The 24,639-nt window shown below is 45.5% G+C and overlaps 1 protein-coding gene across 1 annotated transcript in view; it reads left to right on the top strand.

Moving 5' to 3' along the window:
* Positions 1–2,339: 2,339 nt before the first annotated feature.
* NCOA3 (nuclear receptor coactivator 3) overlaps positions 2,340–24,639 on the top strand; it is a 205,158-nt gene continuing 182,858 nt past the window's right edge. The window contains exons 1-2 of the mRNA XM_049649891.1: positions 2,340–2,455; positions 8,538–8,589. The gene's annotated coding sequence lies outside the window, so the exon portion shown is untranslated. The remainder of the gene's footprint in view (positions 2,456–8,537; positions 8,590–24,639) is intronic.

Genomic DNA, 24,639 nt, shown 5'->3' with positions numbered 1-24,639 from the left:
CAGGCTCCAGCCTCCAAGCTGTCAGCCCAGAGCCTGACGCTTGACCAGTTCGAACTCTTCGAACCTCGAGATCATGACCTGAGCCGAAGTCGGACGCTTAATTGACTGAGCCACCCAGGTGCCCCTAACTGGTTCTTTTTAGTATTTGTACAAAATTGCATAGTTTAAACATGCCGCAATTTATCAGCCACTGTACTAATGAACTAAAGATCTATGTTTGCTATTTCAAGTATTTTGCCTTTTTTTTCTTTTTGCTTCAAACATTCTGCAATAAACGTCCTAGTGTGTATGTTCGTGTATGTGCTTTTTTCTATAGCACAAGTTGACAACCCAAATTCCACAGACCAAATCCAGCCCAGCATGTATTTTTGCAAATAAAGTTTTATTGGAACACAGCCAAATGCATTAATTTACATGATAGCCATAGCTGCTTTCCCACTACTCTGGCAGAGGTGACTCATTGACACAGAGACTGGATGGCCCACAAAGCCTAAAATGTTTACTATCTGGCTCTTTACAAAGGAAATTTTCTGACCCTGGTTTCATAAGAGAATCCCACGGTGGGAATGCTGGTTAACAAGAAAAGGGTATGAGTTTTTAAATTTTTAATAGATACTGACATAATTATTTTCCAGTAGTTAGGATATTCACTCTTCATTAATTTTAAAAGTTATACATGCTTGTTGTAAAAATAAAATCAAATACAGAAATGTATACAGAAGAAAGCACATTCCTCTTCTGCAATCACTGTTAGCAGTTTGGTATAGTGGGCCCAATCAGTACAATGAAGCAGACACGCAGTTCCTGCCTTCCTTTTTCTTTTTTAAGTTTATTTATTTATTTTTGAGAGAGAGAGAGAGAGAGAGAGAGAGAGAGCAAGCAGGGGAGGGGCAAAGAGAGAGAGGAAAAGAATCTTTATTATTATTTTTTACATTTATTTATTTTTGAGACAGAGAGGGACAGAGCATGAACGGGGGAGGGTCAGAGAGAGAGGGAGACACAGAATCGGAAGCAGGCTCCAGGCTCCGAGCCATCAGCCCAGAGCCCGACGTGGGGCTCGAACTCACGGACCGTGAGATCGTGACCTGAGCCGAAGTCGGTCGCCCAACCTACTGAGCCACCCAAGGCACCCCGAAAAGGGAGAATCTTAAGCAGGCTCTATGCTCAGTTTGGAGGCTGATGTGGGGCTCAATCCCACGACCCGGGGATCATCACCTGAGCTGAAATCAAGAGTTGGATGCTTAATTGACTGAGCCTCCCAGGTGCCCCCTTCTTTCCTCTTTTTAAGACAAGAATGGGGGGAACCTGGGTGGCTCGGTCAGTTAAGCATTTGACCTCGCTCGGCTCAGGTCATGATCTTGTGGTTTGTGAGTTCAAGCCCCACATCGGGTTTTCTGCTGTCAGCACAGATCCCACCGCAGATCCTCAGCCTCTCTCTGTCCCTTTCCCCCCAATGTTTTTAATAAACATTAAAAATATTTTAGAAGATAATAAAGCACGAATGGGATCGGATCATTCCTATAACTATGACCCCCCAAATAATTTCGTATTATTCTGCCCTCTTTCTGATGGCTCCTATCCAAAGAGGTGACTGCAGGTGTTTGGACACAAAAGTCCCAGTGGCCAATGCCCTCACAGAATTTCAGAGAACACCCTCAAAGTAGACTTTCAAGTCAACAGATTGAAACTTTGAATATGTGTTGTCTGAGAAGCTAAAAGTCACGTGTTTTGATGTCCTATGTCCCCGAAGAGCCATTTTCCTATGACTCTTGTGCTTCAGACCGTTCAGTGGCTTCCCAGTTCACTGAGTTAAAGATTCAAAATGCTTACCGTGGCCTGCAAGGCCCTCTGTGCCTTGGCTCTCAGCCAGGCTTCTCATGCCCATTCTTCCCCTGGTCCCTGCCTTCTTTCACTTCCTCTCAAAGTTGCACCAAGCCCTCTCAGGTCTTATCCTGGATTAGTCAGAACTCTTTCGGTCACGGGGGACAGAAATCCCATTCACATTGGCCTGTATGTAAAGGAGGATATTGGCCCGTGCACCTGAGAAGTTCCAGAGAAGGCCGGAGTAAGGAGTGGATGCCTCTAGTCTCCATTGGTTGCCCCAGCCTCTGATGTCTTATCTTCATTCCTGGTCTCTCCCAACGGGACGTGAAGTCCTCTTTAATCTTTTGTCCTGATTAGCTACCCTAGTGGAAAGAGGATTCTCACTTCCTCCCAACTGCTCTAGAAAAGGCCCTTGAATCAGCCGAGGTCAGGTGACCATCCCCAGACCAATCGTTGGGACCCGTCATGCGGGATGCACTGATTAGGCAATCCTGGGTCTCGTGCCTCCCATCTTCCCCACCAGAACGGGAGGCACGATCCGCCCCACGCGAAACTCAAGTCCTGCAGTCAGGGAGCTCCCCAAATGCAAGCCAAGGTGCTGTTACCCGGAGAAGCAAGAAGATGGCTGCTGGTGAGCAAAACAGCCGTTGTCCAGGGCAGGCCCTTTCTACCTGTTGTTCCCTCTGCCGCAACGCCCTCCTCCCACTTTTCACTGTGACCTTTAGGTTGTTCTTCACAGTTTGGGTAGAGGAGACAAAAGACTGAAAATGGCACAGATGTCTGGGGTGCCTGGGGGGCTCAGGGTGAGCAGCCAGCTTTTGATAGTGAAAGTCGTGATCTCTCAGTTTGTGGGTCGAAGCCTTGTCTCAGGCTCCATGCCGATAGTGCAGAGCCTGCTTGGGGTTCTGTCTCTCCCTCTCTCTGCCCCTCTTTGCTCGGTGCGTGCGCATTCTCTGTCAAGAAATAAATAAACTGAAAAGAAAAAGAAAAGGGCACAAATGTCTATGACCATAATAGACTGGCAGGAACAGTGATTTTCAACCCGGGGTTTTAGGATCAGCTGCGGCACCTGGGAATTTGTTAGAAACGCAAATTCTCAGGCCCCACCCTTGGTCTATTGGGTGGGCCCAGCCTCTGGGTTTTAACAAGGCCTCGGGTGATGTTGCTCAACAGTCAGTTTGAGAACCACTGGGTTAGAATATTAACGCTCACACCCACAGTGGAAAGCTATTGGGTACTTTTGTTGCAGAAACCATTTTCTTAGAGGCTTAGAACTTGAAGAAGTTGCTCATCGGTTACAAAAGCAGCAATCCTGTTTTGGGTGCTGAACTTATTCAGGTTGTTTTGTGCCCCCGGCTCCTGTAGCTTCTGTGGCACAGCGGGGAGGCTCTCTTAACCTCCACTCAAAACTCTTCTCTCTTGCCTGGAGGCCAGAGCTAAAAATGAGATTATCCAGCCCTTTTCTCCTTTGAAGCTATGTAAGAGGAAGCGTGCTGAGGGGTTACTGGAGAAGCTTTCATTCCCCTCCCACGGCATCAATAGGGATAAATACAACCAGCAAGGCCTTTTTCCCTCCCTCCTCGTTCTTGTCTGGAACACGGATGTGATGCCTGCAGCTGCGTAGCCACGTTGTAACCAGGAGATGAAAACCAGCATGCTTGGGGCGCCTGGGTGGCTCAGTTAAGTGTCCGACTCTTGAATTGGGCTTAGGTCAGGATCTCGCGGTTTGTGGGTTCGAGCCCCGCGTCGGGCTCTGTGCCGGCAGCTCGGAGCCTGGAGCCTGTTTCAGATTCTGTGTCTCCCTCTCTTCTCTGCCCCTCCCCCACTCATGCTCTGTCTCTCTCTCTCTCAAAAAATGAATAAACATTAAAAAAAATGTTTTTTTGAAATAAATAACACTTAAAAAAAATGCTAAAGATGCTGTAGCAGGAAAGTAGAAGGAAACAGAGGAATTGCTGGACACCAGCCCTGGACTGCCACCTCCTGGCTTCTCATCTTGGGAGAAAAATAATCCTGCTTCGTTCAGGCCCCTGTAGGTTGGGCTGTCTGTTACTTGCAGCAAATGCATTCCTAACACGCGTACACAGGGTTTGGGGCCAATGGTCTTAACAGGTCCTGTTTGAGATCTTAAGAATAAAAAGGGGGGCGCCTGGGTGGCGCAGTCGGTTAAGCGTCCGACTTCAGCCAGGTCACGATCTCGCGGTCCGTGAGTTCGAGCCCCGCGTCAGGCTCTGGGCTGATGGCTCGGAGCCTGGAGCCTGTTTCCGATTCTGTGTCTCCCTCTCTCTCTGCCCCTCCCCCGTTCATGCTCTGTCTCTCTCTGTCCCAAAAATAAAAAAAAAAAAAAAAAAAAAAGAATAAAAAGGGCAAATCTATTGACTCCAACATACAAAAAGAAAAAAAAAAACACAAAAAAATTAATGACTATAAGACATACTATTATCGTAGCATTATAAATTGTGAAATTCAGTCTTCATAAAAACGCCCCTATACATGCAAAGCTATTTGTCAGTTAGATTACCTCATTTTGCAAACATGCAAAGTGCCGTGTGGTAATTGCCTACAAGCCGTGGCCCATGGCAAATTCAATGAATAATAATCTAATAAATTACAAAACTAATGTCAAAATTTTCTCTAACAAAAACTTACACGTTGATGCAGGATATGGGTATATTTGCAAATCTCTTGTAACACACAACTTTTTTCTTGTCATATGCTAAGTGTGCTTTTCTTTTTTTTTTTTAATTTTTTTTTCAACGTTTTTTATTTATTTTTGGGACAGAGAGAGACAGAGCATGAACGGGCGAGGGGCAGAGAGAGAGGGAGACACAGAATCAGAAGCAGGCTCCAGGTTCTGAGCCATCAGCCCAAAGCCCGACTCGGGGCTCGAACTCACGGACCGCGAGATCGTGACCTGGCTGAAGTCGGACGCTTAACCGACTGCGCCACCCAGGCGCCCCTGCTTTTCAAGATCATTGTAGGGCATCTCTAGAGTCTGATAACATTTATTATACTTTAAGCCAATTAATTATCCAAGCTTCTAAGATAAGAAAACTTCCAGGGGCGCCTGGGTGGCTCAGTTGGTTAAGCGTCTGATTCTTGATTTCAGCTCAGGTCAGGATCTCATGATTCATGAGTCGGAGCCCTGCATTGGGCTCTGCACTTCAAGCTGCACGGCCTGCTTGGGATTCTCTGCCTCCCTCTCTCTCTGCCCCTCCCCCGCTCATTCTCTCTCAAATAAACATTAAAAAAAAAAAAGAAAGAAAGAAAACTGCCAAAATGAGGGGTGCCTGGGTGGCTCTGTTGGTTAAGCGTCCAACTCTTAGTTTCGGCTCAGGGCGTGATCTCACGGTCTGTGAGTTCGAGCCCCGCTTGGGGTTTCTCTCTCTGCCCTCCCCTTGCTCACTCTCTCTGTCTCTCTTTAAATAAACTTAAAAAAATAAATACAGAAAAATAAAAGAAAACTGCCAAAATGAGATTTAGGAGCAGGTAAATCGAGCTATCCCCTCTGTCGTTTGAAACATTGACCCCCTAGAGGAGATACTGTGAATTGTCCCTAATCTCAGTGCACTGCTAGTAATCCTCTGCTATTTTGCATTGCTCGCCACTCAGAGCCAAAATAAATCATGTCTGATGGATAGCTTTGTATGATTTTTAAATTATGTGCGTGTGAACAGAATGTATTTTATTTATTTATTTTGATAGTGGCGGTAGTTATACACGCGGAGGCAATGGCCCAAACTCAGAAATGTAAGCTTAAAATGGGTGAATTATACTGTGTGTGAAGTATATCTCAAGTAAAGCTGGGGAGAAAAAGAAAAAAAAATATTTTTAAAATGTCAAGAAGGGCTGCCTGGGTGGCTCAGTCAGTTAAATGTCGGACTCTTGATTTTGGCTCAGGTCATGATCTCACGGTTGTGAGTTTGAGCCCTGTGTCAGGCTCTGCCCTGACAGTAAGGAGCCTGCTTGGGATTCTCTCTCTCCCCCTCTCTGCTCCTCCCTGCGTGTGCACATACATTCTCTCTCTCTCTGGCTCTCAAAATAAATAAATAAACATTTAAAAAAATTTCAATGTAAAGAAAAAAGTGTCTATGTGTATTAGGATTCTCCAAAGAAACAGAATCAGTAGGAGAGCTATGTGTGTATATTACTATATTACAATATATTTGGATATACGTATATAATCTCTTTTTTTTTTTAATTAAAAAAAATTTTTTTTTTAACGTTTATTTATTTTTGAGACAGAGAGAGACAGAGCACGAACAGGGGAGGGTCAGAGAGAGAGGGAGACACAGAATCTGAAACGGGCTCCAGGCTCTGAGCTGTCAGCACAGAGCCCGACGCGGGGCTCGAACTCAGACCTCGAGATCATGACCTGAGCCGAAGTCGGACGCCCAACCAACTGAGCCACCCAGGCGCCCTATAATCTCTTTATATAAGGAATCGGCTCACACAAATATTGGAGGTTGGCAAACCCAAAATCTGCAGAGTCAATGTCCTTGTTCAACTCTGAAGGCCAGCAGGCTGTGATAGATCCAAGAGAAGCTAATGTCCTAGCTCAAAGGTCATCTTTTACTTTATCCAGACCTTCAAGTGATTGAATGAGGCCCACCACATTATGGGGGCAATCTGCTTTACTCAGTCTGCTGATTTAAATGTTCAGTGCATCTAGGGGCGCCTGGGTGGCGCAGTCGGTTAAGCGTCCGACTTCAGCCAGGTCACGATCTCGCGGTCTGTGAGTTCGAGCCCCGCGTCGGGCTCTGGACTGATGGCTCGGAGCCTGGAGCCTGTTTCCGATTCTGTGTCTCCCTCTCTCTCTGCCCCTCCCCCGTTCATGCTCTGTCTCTCTCTGTCCCAAAAATAAATAAAAAACGTTGAAAAAAAATTAAAAAAAAAAAAATAAATGTTCAGTGCATCTAAAACACACTCACAGAAACACCCAGAAAAGTACTTGGCCAGTTTTCTGGGTACCCTGTGGCCAAATCAAGTTGACACATAAAAGTAACTGTTTTACCACGTATGTATTACATCAGCACAAAAGTGAAACAAATAAGGAAGCTCTTTGCATGATATGCCTGTTACTTTTCTTTTATCATTGAGAAAGTTATCCATGTATATGGAAAATATTCAAACTGTAACAAAATGTTGCATGATTAAAAAGTTCTAGACCCTCTGACTGGAGTCATTCGCTCTTCCTGACTTCTTGTGTGTCCTTTTGAAATATGTTATGCTTGGGGCGCCTGGGTGGCGCAGTCGGTTAAGCGTCCGACTTCAGCCAGGTCACGATCTCGCGGTCTGTGAGTTCGAGCCCCGCGTCAGGCTCTGGGCTGATGGCTCGGAGCCTGGAGCCTGTTTCCGATTCTGTGTCTCCCTCTCTCTCTGCCCCTCCCCCGTTCATGCTCTGTCTCTCTCTGTCCCATAAATAAATAAAAAAAAAAAAAAAAAAAAGAAATATGTTATGCTTATACAAGCATAACTATAACTCTGTGTGTGTGTGTGTGTGTGTGTGTGTGTGTGTTTGTACATGGAGGACATTAAACCAATGTGTAAAAATCATTGGTCCTAAAGCATCACACTCCATAGTGCAAGATCCAGAGCCTGGCCTAGAGGGCGTAGATAATAAGGGTCCCTTGCAAAGTATAGAAAGCCTTCCCCTTCCTTCTCTGATAACAGGATCATGCATCAGGTTCGGAGTCCTTGTTGGAAAGGGAGACATGTTTAGAACAGCAAGAATATCAGGCTTTGAACCAGGGAGAGTTTAAGGGAATCAGTGTAATTAAAAAAACATTTTTTTTTTCGGGGCACCTGGGTGGCTCAGTCGGTTGAGCGTCGGACTTCAGCTCAGGTCATGATCTCACGGTTCGTGGGTTCGAGCCCCGCGTCGGGCTCTGTGCTGACAGCTCAGAGCCTGGAGCCTGCTTCGGATTCTGTGTCTCCCTCTCTCTCTGCCCCTGACCCACTCGCATTCTGTCTCTGTCTCTTGCAAAAATAAATAAATAAAACATTAAAAAAAAAAAACAACAAAAAACAAAACAAAACATTGTTTTTCAATGTTTATTTTTGAGAGAGGGAGACAGTGTGCGTGGGGGAGGAGCAGAGAGAGAAAGGGAGACACAGAATCTGAAATAGGCTCCAGGCTCTAAGCTGTCAGCACAGAGCCTGATGCGGGGCTCGAACTTGGGAACAGCAAGATCATGACCTAGGCTGAAGCTGGAACTTAACCGACTGAGCCACCCAGGCGCCCCTAAGGGAATCAGTTTATAGTTTTTTCCCCTTTTATATCTTTTCTGCCAGCTTTTGTTCTCACTGCCCTCTGCCCAGTGTCCCCTCTGTCCCTTTACAAAGGACAGTCAGGCTGGGGCGCCTGGGTGGCGCAGTCGGTTAAGCGTCCGACTTCAGCCAGGTCACGATCTCGCGGTCTGTGAGTTCGAGCCCCGCGTCGGGCTCTGGGCTGATGGCTCGGAGCCTGGAGCCTGTTTCCGATTCTGTGTCTCCCTCTCTCTCTCTGCCCCTCCCCCGTTCATGCTCTGTCTCTCTCTGTCCCAAAAAAAAAAAAAAAAACGTTGAAGAAAAAAAAAAACAAAAAACAAAGGACAGTCAGGCTTCTCCCCAATCTTCTTTTCGAATAAAATCTTATTAAAATTTTATTTGATTACTATTAAATAAAACCTTATTTCATTACTTAATTTTAATTAAAAAAATCTTATTTTTAGGCATGCCTGGTTGGCTCAGTTGGTGGAGCATGTGACTCTTGATCTTGGACTGGTGAGTTCGAGCCCCGTGTTGGGCGCAGAGATGACTTAAATACATTATAAAATACATATATGTATTTGAAGATTTTACTGGCAAAGAGGGTCAAGTAATATTTCCATTCTATTGTTCGTGGCTTATTTATTTTTAAAATGTTTATTTATTTATTTTGGAGAGAGAGCAAGAGAGAGGGAGAGAGAGCAGGGAAGGGGCAGAGAGAGAGGGAGACAGAGCATCCAAAGCAGGCTTCATGCTGTCAGCGCGGAGCCTGACGCGGGGCTCGAACTCACCAACCGTGAGATCATGACTTGAGGCAAAACCAAGAGTGGACCGCCCAACGGATCTAGCCACCCAGGCGCCCCATATTGTTCACGGCTTTTTAAGAACAGATGATGGTGGAAAACAAACTATCATGATATTGATGTTCTTTGGGGATCATTTCAGTGTGAAGAAACTGTTTTAAGATGTCAGTATTTATGGGGTGTAAACATGACACCCTTTTCAGCTGTTTAAAAAATGGGATTTAGGAAAAAATGTACAAGTATCTACCTAGTGTTTTGAAAACGACTGGAGAAAATGAGCGACGAAAAGGCTCGGGGACAACGAAGAAGGGAAGAGGGAGGCTCGTGGCTCAGGTTTCTGGCTCAGTGGAGTGTGATGGAGAAGAGAAAATCCGAGGGCTGAGGGCCCGGAGGGGAAAGAGCGGGCAGTGGAGGGGAACGCATGGGAGGAGGGCCTGAGCCCTCACCTGATTCTGACTAAGTCGGGGGGAGGGTGCTGAGCCGCCCCGGACACAGGCGTGGACAGGCAGAGAGCAGGCCCAGGGAGCACTCCCGAGGCATCCTTGCACGCTACCTGCCACGGGGTAGACCACGGCTGGGCTCAAGGTGGCCCTGCAGCGAGGCTGGTGGCAGGCCCTGGCCGGGCCTGGGTAGAGGTCGTAGCAGAAGCTTGGGGACGTCTGCAGCACTGGGCCAAGGTGGAGCCCAGCTCATAGCATACATTTGGGCAGCAGATGCCAAGAGAAAGCCTTGGGATGGGACCCAGCCAGATGCCCTTTGGAGGATACCCACCAGTCCCAAGTTAAAGACCAGCTTACATGCAGGGTCGACACAGTTAGGCAGATTGTGCACTGCACAAAAGCACCAGGCTGAAGGGGACTAAAATTCAGCTTTTGCTCTGGTCAAGAAGGAACTTTTTTTTTTTTTTTAATTGCCTTTTAGAGGAGAGCTTTTAAAAGCTTACATGAAGACCTCCCTCCATAGGCTGGGGCAGATGGCCTACAAAAACGTGTATAAACTCGACATTCTTTCTAAAAATTAAAAAAAAAAATTTTTACTGTTTATTTTGAGAGAGAGAGAGAGAGAGAGGAGAGAGAGAGACAGGGCGGGGGGGGGGGGGGGGTGGGCAGAGAGAGAAGGAGACACAGAATCCGAAGCAGGCTCCAGGCTCTGAGCTGTTAGCACAGAGCCCCATGTGGGGCTTGAACTCACAAACTGTGAGATCAGTGAATATTTTTGCTTGTGCTTCACCCATAGGCAATAGCATGCCGTAGCGGGCTTGTCCCTGCTCCGGAGAGCCAACTGTTCAAAATTCAGGAATCTTTTTTTTTTTTTTTTTTAAGATTTTATGTTAAAGTAATCTCTATACTCAACGTGGGGCTCAATGTTTCAGCCCTGAGATCACGAGTTGCATGCTCTATCAACTGAGCCAGCCGAGCACCCCCCAAATTTAGGAATCTTAAGAGCCAGTTGTTAAAATGTAGGTTGCTCGAAATCAGTTATTGTGGAAATATTTCCACCATGGGAGCTGGCAAATACTACAAACCAGGATGTTTTTCCTCTCCTGGAAAGCCCTTTACCAGCAGCATAGCATGAAGGGTTCCAAGGGTCAGGAGTGGGAGAGAACGTCCAATTAGCACCAAGAAATCAGAACAGGCTTTGGCCAGGACTTGTAGGTCAGGGAAGGAATTGAGATCTGGACAGCTGATTGACTCCCCCCCCCCCCCCGACCCCCCGAAACGATGGACCCTTTGAATAAAATCAGGGCACTCTCGGGGTGGGGATCCTTAACCATATAAGGTACTCTTGTCACTCTTGGTTTAATACCCAAACGGGCTGGTCACTAGGATAGAGCTATTGCCTAGAGCTGAGGTCAGAGATTATTACACAAGGTCAAGGTTTCCTCCCCTGTTTGCAGTAGTGATCAAATAGGAAAATGAATGCAGATATTTGCCAAAGCCTAAAATAGCCTCTCCAGATATTAGGCGAATGTTGGAAAATGCCCGCATGATGATTTCCACTATGATAATCACCACCCTTGCGAGGCAAAAATCAAATCCTTCTTGGTCCCGGCACAGCAACATGGCAACATCCAGCATTTCAGCCCAGTGTGACCTTATCAGCCATCGTTTTGTGCCCCCAGGAAAGGAAAGATACAAAATTAGGAAAAACAAAAAGTCCCCACCATTATCGATGACTGTACTTGTGGAGGTTAAAGAGGCGGTTTGTCCTCATATAATTGCGAACTTGGTTATTTTAATAGCAGAAATCTCAGGAATAATCATCCACATTTGGGGATAAGCACACTTGATATGAAAATCTAGGAAGCAGAATGTATCTGATTCATGATTCTTTTTTCTCACAAGATCTCGGGGACTTTCCATCCAGGTCCTGGCACCCTCCCTCCGTTGTCCTGAGGACATCCAGACAGGACAAAGAATCTGTCCCCCTTTTCTTCCCAGATTCTTCCTCAAGGGCCCCCCAGCCCCTGCACTAGTAAATGCTAGCAGCTGTCTCTTGATGTGTGAGTTGTCCCCATGCAGTAGGGACTCAAAGGCAAGCCAGTCCTGGGGGAGAAAGCAGGCATCAATTTGGGCAGCTCTGAAATCAGAGCCATAAAATGAGACTTCTGCTCCGAGAGGGGCTGTCCCCCGGGCAGCGGTAAGCAGGGCTTCCCAAACCTGAGTTCAAGGTGGGTTCAAATGTCCCCTCTCATCATGAGAGGTAGGCAGGGGGTGGTTCCTGACCAAGGAGGCCACTCAAGACAGACGGCTTTGCTGTCGGTGGGACTAGCACTGTGTGCGGCTGCTGTGGGTCACAGTCAGGCTCTTGCTTCCTTAATGCCAACCACAAGGGAACACGCGGCTGGGAGACCAGAGGCAGGAAGGGAGGGACGCCCTAACTCATTACCCTGCAGAAATCAGGTTAAAGTGCTTAACTAGGGGGACCTGGATGCCGAGGGGTGAAGTGATTTCCAGGCAGCCCCATCCCCTCGTTTCCTTTTCCCTCCTCCCTCTCCACTTTGGAAGCTCCCACCACTCGGATGAAACCCTCTGCAGAGAGACTGGAGATATGAATTCTCTGTGCTTAGCACGGACCGGGGGCCCAGGCCCGCCATTGAGACTTTCACCTCGCCTCCGGTAGGCCAGAGCGTTCACGGCCAAGGCACCTAGAGCACATGTCAGACTTATCCCATCTGAGGGCTGAGCACCATGTTGCTGAGGGCTGCTGGTGGGACAAGTCCCCAGCATTACTGCCTGCCCTAGGTGAGGTCCAGAGAATGTTCCCAGGTGGGGAATCGCAGGTACATGTAGTAGAACCCCCCCCAATCTTGGTGGCTCATGTATCCCGGTCTGTCTCCAGTTTTTACGGGGGTTGGGGGGTGCGGGGGGTGGCTCAGGAAGCTGCCACCATCTTGAGCACTGCCGATGACCCAACTAGAGAAAAAGAAAGCTGCCTGGAGAATCCCGGATCTACAATTAAATGCTCTAACCAGAAGTGATCCGTGGCTCTGGCACATCACTCATTGGCCAGAATTACTCACGCGGCCCCACCCAACTGCAGGGGGAGAGGAAGTGCCCTCCTACCTGAGCCTGGATGGCAGGGAGCTGCTTACTCTAAGTACCGAAACTTCCCACTGGCTCCAGCCATTACAGGGTAAAATGCAAGCCTATGAGCATTGTATACGTAAGACTTCCTTTAAAAAAAAAAAAATTTTTGTTTGATTTTATTTTTATTTTTTTTTATTTTTTATTTTTATTTTTTTATTTTTTTTTAACGTTTATTTATTTTTGAGACAGAGAGAGGACAGAGTATGAACAGGGGAGGGTCAGAGAGAGGGAGACACAGAATCCGAAGCAGGCTCCAGGCTCTGAGCTGTCAGCACAGAGCCTGACGCGGGGCTCGAACTCACGGACCGCGAGATCATGACCTGAGCCAAAGTCGGCCGCTTAACTGACTGAGCCACCCAGGCGCCCCAAGTTTGATTTTATTTTTGAGCGAGAGACAGAGCACGAGTGGGGAGGGGCAGAGAGAGGGAGACCCAGAATCCGAAGCAGGCCCCAGGCTCCGAGCTGTCAGCGCAGAGCCTGATGCGGGGCTCGAACCCACGAACCGCGAGATCATGACCTGAGCCGAAGTCGGACGCTCAACCGACTGAGCCACCCAGGCGCCCCTGGACATAAGACTTTCTGAGACCCGTGTCCTCTCAATGTCCATTCTTGAAATAATCACATAATTTAGCTATTGGGCCCCACACTCCTGCCTCGAAACTCTCGGTTGAGCTGAGAACTGACCATCTTCTGTGGATGGAGTCGTGCTTTTACCCCAGTGTCAATGGGGCCTACCCCTCTAGAGGAGTCAGGAACCATGTCTGTCCATACCCCTAAAATCTCCTAAAGCTTTCTACCACTCCCTTACGCACTTCCACTCCGACACCCACACTGTTTCCTTGCTCCTCCTCTAGCAGCCCAGGCTTGCACACACCCCATGGCCTTTGCACTGTGCTTTTCTCTGTCTGCCCAAAACACTCTCCTTCCAGAACTCCCTGGGGCTCCCATGCTTTCCACCCCCACATCCATGCCTTTTGTCTTGGTACCAATGCGCATCCTTGGGAGTCAAACATGGAGCCACAGTGGTGCCTGGCTAGCTTAGTCGGTGGAGCGTGTGACTCTTGATCTCGGGGTCATGAGTTCGAACCCCACATTGGGTTCGAATTTTTTAATATCAAAAAAAAAAGATGGTGGAGCCACAAAATGGGGATTCAGGGACATAGATTCCCAAATCTTCACGTGGAGGAGATGTTCCTCTGATCAGGAATTTACAGGAGCAAGAATTAACCATCTATTGTGCCAAACCACCAAGATTTGGGACTTCTCTATCAACGACCCTGACAGTACCATAATAAGTGAGCTTGTTCACGTTCAGGGGTGAAATGTTTGCAAGCCCACCTGCCTACAGTTCTCCCATTGGAAGCCATGTTCTCCAATCAGTTTTCTCAGAGGTAAAAGTGATCATTTGTCCTCCCTAGGACACCGACATTTGTCCTTCAATGTATTCTGCATTTGGATGAGGGCAGAGGATGTTGCTTATTAATTGAGACTCCTAAAAAACATGGGGCACCTGGGTGGCTCAGTAAAAAAAAAATCTTTTTAAAAAATGCTTTAAAATTTAGTTTTGAGAGAGAGAGAGAGAGAGCGAGAGAGAGCATGAGCAGAGGAGGGGCAGAAAGAGAGAGGGAGACACAGAATCCGAAGCAGGCTCCAGGCTCTGAGCTGTCGGCACAGAGCCCGACGTGGGGCTCCAACCCACAAACCGTGAGATCATGACCCGACCTGAAGTCGGATGCTTAACCGACTGAGCCACCCAGGCGCCCCACAATGGCTAACCTTCTTAACAGAGCAATGGTTCCACATTCTTAGCCACTAGGGCTTCTGATTTGAAAGCCTTGCCCTAAACTTGTTTCAATCTAACTTTGGTTCAGAAATGTTCCGATTACGTTTCCATTGCAGCTCCGTTAATCGGTGATGGTGATCAGACACAGTGAAAGAAGGAAATAGCAAGCAATTCTCTGGCCGCTTTCAAACAGGCCGAGAGTTCTAACAAACACTCGTGGTGACACAGGGCTCTTACCTCCTTGGGGCTTTCAACCTATAGTCACACCCTGAAACATCACCCAGACACTGCTCTTAGAAATTGTATGTTTGATCTCCCTCCCGTGAGGAGGGCCATATGTGCTCAGAGCTCTCAAGTGACTTCCTCCTAGAAAATAGAGCTTTCAAGCTGCATGAAGCTTGGGTCCAAAAAACCGTGACTGGTAAAAACCAACCACGTTGCCCATAGACTTCTATAGCCACACGGTCGTGTCCTATGTATTGTTATGTCATGTTATACTATAGTATTTTTTCATGCTGTTCTGTACTGTTTCATATTGTGTTTTATTTTGTTTGTTATCTACCTTCTAAGAATTAAAACTCCCCGAGGGCAGGGGTCTGGTATCGTTGCCTATGTATCCTCAGTATCTACGTGAGTGTGACAGCAAGTGTTCATGATATGTTTTTGGAATGAATATATGAGTGATCTGTTTAATATCCAAAATCAAGACATTTAAAGGAAAAAGTCTGAATTCACGAAAGTCTGGATTGTTAAAGTGGAAAATAGGAGTTATACTGGTTAAGTATGCTTTAATAGGGGAATAGTTATATAAATTATGGTAGATCCATGTTCCGGATTACGGGATCATTGAGAATATGTTGGGTTGAATGCAACAGAAAGTGTAATACTGACCGGCTGAGGGGATCGCGGGAGGCAGTTGTTCATAATCTTGCAAGATCTATGGTAACATGGGCCTCCGGTTGTGTTTGGTTAGGGGCTTGGTGATTTCATCAAGCACAAGGTTTCCTTCCAGTTTGTCTGCTGCGTCTCCCATGGCAGCAGCTAGAAACAAAAGGTGGCTCCTAATCCCACGATCCCAAGATGGCCGCCAAAGGGTCCGCAGTTAGGATTCTTCAGTCACGTTCCAAGAGGAAGATAGAGGGGCACCTGGGGGCTCAGTCGGTTAAGTGTCTGCCTTTGGCTCGGGTCATGATCTCACCGTTTGTGAGGTTGGCTCACATGGATTAATCTGGGTCTGTGCTACATGCCCATTTCCAGAGCATGGGCTGTGTGGGGCGAATGTGGTGACCAGAATGAAAATTGAGGCCTTTTCCAAAGGAAACGGAACAAAGATATGATCTATTTTCTGTGGTCAGGTGATTACATTTATGGAAAACAAAAGAAAACAAGAAACAAAAGAGCCCACACTATTTTCTATGCTCACATACGTATCTGCATAAATACGTACTAAGAACCTGGAAGGATCCAATGCAAACTTTCAGTAGTGGTTACTTCTGGGGAGGGTTCCCAAGATTGGCAATTGTGTGGTCAAGGGCTGTTTTAAGTTGACCCGGGAAAAAACGATCCTCCATCAGAGGCAATTCTGCCTTCCAGGGAACACGAGGCAGCGTCTCCAGATATTTCTGGTTGTCCAGCGGAGGCTGGGGGAGGGGAAGAGTGCTACTGGCATCTAATGGGTGGAGGCCAAGGATGCTGCTTCACAGACGGAGCCCAGAACAGCCTTCACAACCAAGAGATATCGAGCCGAAAATGCCAACAGTGCCGATGTTGAGAAACCCTGGTCTAGAACATTTTAATTTTTATAAGGAGGTGGGATTCAAATATTACTTGCAGAGCCAAAAGTTGATTTTTTTTTTTAAAGGATGTAGTGGATATTGTGATGTGCTGTCCACATAGCCCTTCAGGACCAGTCACTTATTCTCCCAGCTGCCGGGAGCCTTGGCTGCTGCTGACTCACATTTCTGGTGAATTCTCCAGAAATTGCCCTTAGCTAAAGGAAGCCGCGCTAAGATTATGAGCCCACTTCAAGAGCAGGCTTTATCCTTGAGAAACCTCAGCACTCTTGACACCTTGGGACAGTACTTGTTTGTCATGGGAGCCGTCCTGGGCACTGTGGGATGTGTGGCAACACTCTGGTCTTTCCCGCTGGATGCCCAGTAGTACCCCTCCTCCAGCAACAACAACCAAAATGTCTCCAGACATGGCCAGGTGCTCTCTGGGGACAAATTTTCTCCCCTCCCTGCAGCAAGAACCCATGCCTGGTTGGAGCCCCTGGGTGGCTCAGTGGGTTAAGCGTCCAACTTCGGCTCAGGTCATGATCTCATGGCTCATGGGTTCGAGCCCCACATCAGGCTCTGTGCTGACAGCTCAGGGCCTGGAGCCTGCTTCAGAGTCTCTGTTTTCCTCTCTGCCTCTCCCCCACTTGCGCTCTGACTCTCTCTCTCTCTGTCTCAAAAATAAAAAAAATAAACATTAAAAAACAAAAGAAAAAGAAACCAATGCCTGGTTGATGCAGGCATGCAAAGGCCCGGCCCCCCAGCCTCACTTTAGAACATCTCTGAGGGCCATCCCAGCTTTATGGCCCCGCAAGGGACTGACTGAGGCCTTCACTGCAACTGCCTCATAATTCAATTTCTCCCTGTGCACCCCCTCGCTCCCCTCACCCCTTCACGGGTGTTAAGCACTTCCCGGTAAAGGATCTATCTGCAAATCTCCCTCCCAGAAGCTGTTCCCTGGGACAACAGGTTCAGGACTGAGATCAAGGTGCAGGGGGCTTAAGTGACTTGTGGAAGGAGCCACTGCAGGTTAGAAGGAGCTAAGACCGCAACCTGTCTCCCTATTCCAGAAATGCTCATAAGCATTAAACTTCACGACCTTCTTAACATTGGGCTCTGCTGACACCACAGTGAGCCTCACTTTCCCCTCCCCACTCCTCCCCCATGCGTGTTTCTATAATTGACGGAACAGAAGAAGAATGCACAGAATGTAAAACCTGATGGCATTAACTCAATTCCTTTTTCTTTGTGGCTCCTAAGCTACACACCTTATAGACGTGCTTGTCTGTGAGTTCTTTCAACTAGTTGATGGGGCAGCAAGTCCAGACATGTAGACATTTCAACCACAAGTAATTAGCACGGCTGCTGAAAGGCCACCTGTTCAGCAGACTTTTTCCTTTGGATAAAAGTATGGATGTGAGATAAAAGGCCCATATGCACGTCATGGTTGGGACAAGGTCATTCCTCAGCGAGAGCGTCCATTTCTAACAATGTGGGACAGTTAGGGAAGTTAGAAGGCCACGGTCTGCTGTGAGAGGTCTTACTATAGCAATAATTAAGACAAATAAGATGCATTTTTTTAATCATTATATAATATATACTAATAATAAACATTAATTGAGCCATTGCTAAATGCCAGGCACTTCAAAAACATTTTTTTTAAATGTTTATTTTTGAGAGGGAGAGAGAGAGTGAGCAGGGGAGGGGCGGAGAGAGAGGGAGACACAGAATCGGAAGCAGGCTCCAGGCTCTGAGCTGTCCACACAGAGCCCGACGCGGGGCTTGAACTCCCCATCCACAAGATCGTGACCTAAGCCGAAGTCAGCTTAACCGACTGAACCATCTAGGTGCCCCTGTCAGGCACATGTTTTGCATATGCATATACATATACATATACATATACATATACATATTTCTGTATTCTATTTTCATATATTATTAAATATATTATATACTGTATTCGTATGTATTTTGCATATTATATATACTACTTATATGATATGTAATATGACATATTATGTATCATATATCTGTGAGAGAGGTATTATTGTCTTGGCTGCTGAGGAATCTGAGGCACAGAGAGGTTAAGTAACTTGCTCAAATTCCCACAGCTCTTAAGTGGTAAAGCCACTCCAGCCTGCATGACTGCTTATAATTTTCAAAAGCTATGGTTGGAGCACATTCATTCAATTGAATTCATTTATTAGGAAGAGAGAGAAAAAAAACCAACAACTGTCTTTCTCCCTTCTTCCTAGCATATAGTAGGTCTTTAAAAAATAATAAAAGTAAATAAATTGCATGGTCTTTGTCTTAAACTGGTATGTTCAAGCTGGTCAACCAGGTTCATTTAAGGAATGTGTATAAACGCTGAAAATGTATTTTTTTAAATTTTATTTTCTATTTTTTAAAATTTACATCCAAATTAGTTGGCATGTAGTGCAACAATGATTTCAGGAGTAGATTCCTTAGTGCCCCTGACCCATTCAGCCCATCCCCCCTCCCACAACCCCTCCTGTAACCCTCAGTTCTCCATATTTATGAGTCTCTTCTGTTTTGTCCCCCTCCCTGTTTTTATATTATTTTTGTTTCCCTTCCCTGTGTTCATCTGTTTTGTCTCTTAAAGTCCTCATATGAGTGAAGTCATGATTTTTGTCTTTCTCTAATTTCACTTAGCCTAATACCCTCCAGTTCCATCCACATAGTTGCAAATGGCAAGATTTCATTCTTTTTGATTGCCGAGTAACACTCCATTGTATATATATACCGTATTTTCTTTATCCATTCATCCATCCATGGACTTTTGGGCTCTTTCCATACTTTGGCTGTTGTTGATCATGCTGCTATAAACATGGGGGTGCATGTGTCCCTTCGAAACAGCACACCCGTATCCCTTGGATAAATGCCTAGTCGTGCAATTGCTGGATCGTGGGGTAGTTCTATTTTTAGTTTTTTGAGGGTCCTCCGTACTGTTTTCCAGAGTGGCTGCACCAACTTGCATTCCCAACCCCGAAAATGTATTGGTGTTCATCATAGCTGCAAAGGAAAATATAATTATGAATTAGTGATGTGTTTTCAAGCATTGTAACCGGCAACTTTCTTGTAACACCTCGGTATATTATTCAGCTACTGATCCTTCTAGGAGTGTCCTACTTCTTTTTTCCATTCGTGCGTTATATGCGAAAAGTTGGGGAGTTGATCAATTACTCAGTGTTTAACACCCTCTGCAAGGCATGTCTCTGTTGAAGGAGCGTTGCAAGAGCTAGAGCTGACTGTGTCACTCCTCTCTCTACTCAGAAACCCTGCCTTGGGCTTTGTATGGGTTTGTTTTTGCTCTACCCCTGACGGGCAGGATCTGATCAGGTTGAGCTTCCTGTAGAATAATTCACAGAAAAGCTATCTATGGCTTCGTAATCTTACTGATCTGAAATAGCAACTTAGGGTAAAGGAAGAGTGTGGAGGAAGTGGAGCATAGAGAAAAGAAAGAGAGAAAGAGAGAAAGAGAGAAAGAGAGAAAGAAAGAAAGAAAGAAAAGAAAAGAATAAAAGCCTAAGGTGATGGCCAGGCTAGATGTCCTTTATAGGAAGAAAGTGTTCAAAATCACAGGCTGAGTAGCATATTGTATTTGATGTCACTTATTTTATTTTTTAAATGTTTATTTATTTTGAGAGAGAGAGAGAGAGAGTGTGCGAGCAGGGGAGGGGCAGAGAGGGAAAGAGAGAATCCCAAGCAGGCTCCACACTGTCAGTGCAGAGCCCGAGGTGGGGCTCAGACTCACAAACCATGAGATCATGACCTGAGCCGAAACCAAGAGTCAGACGCTTAACCGACTGAGCCACCCAGCACCCCATGATGTCACATGTTTTAAAATCTAACAGAGGAAGTTAAAAAACAAAACAACACTTGGTTCTGAGATTGAACACTTCCTCCCTCCCTTTTAAGTTTATTCGAGAAGTTTAGCAGAGTGGCCTGGAGTCTGATTGCCTAGGTCCAAATCCTACCTCTGCTCCTTCCCAGTTTACCCGTAAAGGGTTACCTGAATTAATACACGTAAAGGGCTTAGAAAAGTGCCTGGCTCTCAGTAAACACTCACAAACGTTATATAATATTTTGATAAATAATAATTTGAGTGATCATTGTTTTACGGGGACACTTCTCTTCCTCACATTTCAATTCATCTAATATTGGCTTAGTTCTTTCTAGATGCCCAGCCTTGCTTTCCATTGGGTACAACTCAGTTGTGGATAACATCAAGCTACATATTGTGCTTGGGGTTGAATCTACTGGAGCTGCCATTTATTTATGTATTTATTTATTTATTTATTTAATGTTTATTTTTGAGGGAGAGAGAGAGTGAGAGCTGGGGAGGGGCAGAGACAGAGGAAGAGAGGATCTGAAGTGGGCTCTGTGATGATAGCAGTGAGCCCGATGTGGGGCTTGAACTCATGAACTGCGAGATCATGACCCGAGCCAAAGTCAGACGCTCAACCCACTGAGCCACTCAGGCACCCCGGAGTCGCCATTATTATCTAAGTTGTATGTTGGGCTGCAAAAGCCAGTAGGTCTGGGGCATGAAGACTGAGCACTCAGATGAGCCTATGCTATCTAAATAGTGATGAGTCTGATCAACACGGTTCTCTTACAATGTGAGACGTGAACAGATACCAAATTTACTACTTTACGGGATTGAATAGTGTCCCTCAAAATTCATGTCTACCTGGAAGCTAAGAATGTGATCTTCTCTAGAAATAGGGGGTTTGCAGACGTTAGCAAGTTAAAACAAGGTTGTACTGGATGAGGGTGGGCCCTAAGTACAACTTGTAAGAAGAGAGAAATTTGGACAGAGAGGCACAGACACACAGAGGCGAAGGTCACCCCAAGATGGAGATAGAGATTGGAGGGTCGCATCTACAAGTCAAGGAATAATAAGAACCACCAGCACCAACCGGAGGCTAGTGGTGGCCAGGAAGGATTCTTTCTTGGAGACTTCGAAGGGAGCACAGCCCCGCCGACACTGTGATTTCCGTCTTCTGGCTTCCGGAACTGTGAAAGAATACATTTCTGTTGTTTAAAACCACCAAGTTTGTGGTAACTTGTCATTGCAGTCCTACAAAACTCACATTCATAGTGAGAGAAATGAAAGTTAACATTACACTGACAGGCCATTTTTAACCTACTGCTTTGATAAGGATCAAAAAGTCTGATAGCAGGGATGGCTTGGGGATATATATATATATATATATATATACATATATATATATACATATATATATATGTATATATATATATTGACTTTTTGAATTCTGAGCCCTGGTAAATTACCTATTTGGAAAACAAAATAAAAATTTTCATTTTTTTTTGTATTAAATTTATTTTTTAGGGGCGCCTGGGTGGCTCAGTCGGTTAAGCGTCCGACTTCGGCTCAGGTCACGATCTCGCGGTCCGTGAGTTCTAGCCCCGCGTCGGGCTCTGGGCTGATGGCTCAGAGCCTGGAGCCTGCTTCCGATTCTGTGTCTCCCTCTCTCTCTGCCCCTCCCCCGTTCATGCTCTGTCTCTCTCTGTCTCAAAAATAAATAAAAAACCTTAAAAAAAATTAAAAAAAAATAATAAATTTATTTTTTAACATTTATCTGTGTTTGAGAGAGAGACAGAGTGCGAGCTGCAGAGGGGCACAGAGAGAGGGAGACACGGAATCCAAAGCAGGCTCCAGGCTCTGAGCTGTCGGCACAGAGCTGGAACCCATGAACCATGAGACCATGACCTGAGCCAAAGGCAGATGCTAAACTCACTGAGCCACCCAGGTGCCCCCAAAATTTAAATTTAAAAAGGTGAACAAGTTGAGGCACCCCGGCTGGCTCAGCGGGTAGCGCCTAAGACTCTTGATCTCGGGGTTGTGAGTTCGAGCCCCGCACAGGGCATAGAGTTTACTTAAAATACATAAATACAGAAGTAAGTAACTAGATAAATAAAGTATTAAAAAAATTAAAAAGTGAGCGAACTGCCATCACTAACGCATATATTCTTTGCACAACCGGTGAGCTAAGGAAAGGCTTTTATCTTTCAATGGTTGGAAAAGAAAATCAAAGAAATAATTTTTTGACGCATGAAAATTCTATACAATTCATGTTTCAATGTCCACCAGCAAAGTGAATTGAAAGTCAGCCACACTCATTCCATTGTGTTTTGGGTCTACAATGGCAGAGTTGAGACACCGAGGAAGATCCATAGAGCCTAAAATATTCATCTGGCCCTTTGCATAAACAGCTTTTGGATGCCTGTTCTAAAGAACCAAGTAATCATTTGCATGCCGGTAGAAATAGAAGGGGTTATTTAATAGCAAATGACCCTCCCATGAGGACTTTTTTTTTTTTAAGTAAACCCTACACCCAACGTGGGGCTTAAAGTCCCCACCCAGAGATCAGAAGTCACATGCTCTACCAATTGAGCCAGCCAGGTGTCCCCCATAGAGGACTTTCAAAAATTAAGCAGCTCATGAAAAACTCAAAAATAAACAGAATTTTTTTGCTTCATCTTAAAGAAGATCAGAAAATCTGGGGCTTCTGTAAACTTTAGTAAGACATAACCCTTCCTGTCTGGGTCTCCCCTTTCTCTAAGCCAGTGAGGCCATGGGGATGGGAACGTATCCCGACCGCCTTTCCTTTATCTTACTGAAAATTCAAACTATTTGGCTAACAGAAAACCAAAATGACCTGGAACTACATTTAGCTTTTACTAAGTTTAAATCAAAGCTTTCTGGTTTTGTTATTTCGATAATGGGAAGAGGACTTTATCATCAATAAAACAGGTATAAAAAGATACCTGATTCCTTGAAAGTTCAGTTCTGGGTTTCTGAGAGAAAAGAGACTCATGTAAAAAGTTAGCTCATAATAACACGGTCAGTAGCTGCATTTTTCAAACTTTTGGACAACGATCCAGAGTAAAAAAGAAATGTTATATTATGACCCGGCATACATGTGTTTACACACATACTGAAACAAAAGTATTGATTTTAACATATGTCATTTAGTGCATTCTGGTACTTTCTATGTCATTCTGTAGTTTTCTTTAAGAGGTTTTATTTATTGGGGCACCTGGGTGGCTCAGTCCGTTAAGCATCGGACTTTAGCTCTGGTCATGATCTCGTGGTTCGTGAGTGTGAGCCCCATATAGGGCTCTCTGCTGTCAGCACGGAACCTGCTTTGGATCCTCTGTCCTGCTCTCTCTCTGCCCCTCCCCTGCTTGTGCTCTCTCTCTCTCTCAAAAATAAATACACATTAAAAAAATATTTTATCTATCTACCTAGTTAAAGTTTTATTTATTTAAGCAATCTCTACACCCAACATGCAGCTGCTCAGACTCACAACCCCCAGATCGGGAACCATACACTCCACAGACTGAGCCAGCCAGGCTCCCCCTACTATTTTCTTTTTTCAACTTTTTTTTTTTTTTAATTGATTTTTGGGACAGAGAGAGACAGAGCATGAACGGGGGAGGGGCAGAGAGAGAGGGAGACACAGAATCGGAAACAGGCTCCAGGCTCTGAGCCATCAGCCCAGAGCCTGACGCGGGGCTCGAACTCACGGGCCGCGAGATCGTGACCTGGCTGAAGTCGGACGCTTAACCGACTGCGCCACCCAGGCGCCCCATCCCCCTACTATTTTCTATTCCATTTAGGTCTAGTCTAGTCTGCTTATAAATAAAATATTAGTCATGACCCGGAAAGTTAATTTTATAACCTACTAATGTATTGAAACCTGAGGTTTGAAAAACACTGGTCTATGTTCTTTAGAATCGTGGTCAAGGAGAATGGTCCCAGAAACTCGTTCAAATTAAATACAAGCAAACAGGATGGCTATATAATCATTAAAATAAATGTGGTAAAGGTCTATGTGCTGATGCAGAAAGTTGTCCGCAGAATATATTTGCAAGTTTATAAAACTGGGTTATAAATAGCACAGTATTAGGTGGGACCCTATAGTTGCAGGTGACCACACACACACACACACACACACACACACACACACCCCTCCATCCCACCTTCCCATGGCTTCAGGAAAAAGGCAATAACTGTCCATACTTGAATCACAGTTCCTTCCCCTACAGTTGGTCTGTAAGGATTGTAGGTGGGCGAAAATCACTTGACACAGGAAAATTGGGGCTAGTACTATCCAGAGAAGAGGGAAACCAATGCTACTAAAGTTCAGTAAAAAATAAGCACAATATGATCTAGCTGATGTTTACGATGATTTTTTTTCTTTTTAGAGAGAGAGCACAAGTGGGGGAGAGGGGCAGAGGGAGAGAGAGAAAGAGAGAGAGAGAGAGAGAGAGAGAGAGAGAATCCCAAGCAGGCTCTGCACTGTCAGCACAGAGCCTGATGCAGGGCTCGAACCCGTGAACCATGAAATCATGACCTGAGCTGAAATCAAGAGTCAGACACTTGAAAGACTGAGCCACCCAGGTTCTTCTTGCCTTCTTTTCTTCGGATGGAAATATTGTTATTGCCTTTTAAAATACACTGGTTAAAATAAAATAAAATAAAATAAAATAAAATAAAATAAAATAAAATAAAATATTTTGGTTCTAAAAGCAAGACATTCGTGGTAAAAAGTGCAAATGAT

The sequence above is a fragment of the Panthera uncia genome, assembly GCF_023721935.1.
Source record: "Panthera uncia isolate 11264 chromosome A3 unlocalized genomic scaffold, Puncia_PCG_1.0 HiC_scaffold_11, whole genome shotgun sequence".
NCBI classification, from domain to species: domain Eukaryota; kingdom Metazoa; phylum Chordata; class Mammalia; order Carnivora; family Felidae; genus Panthera; species Panthera uncia.
Note: the sequence above shows the minus strand (reverse complement) of the source record. Positions and strands in the feature narration are given on the sequence as shown.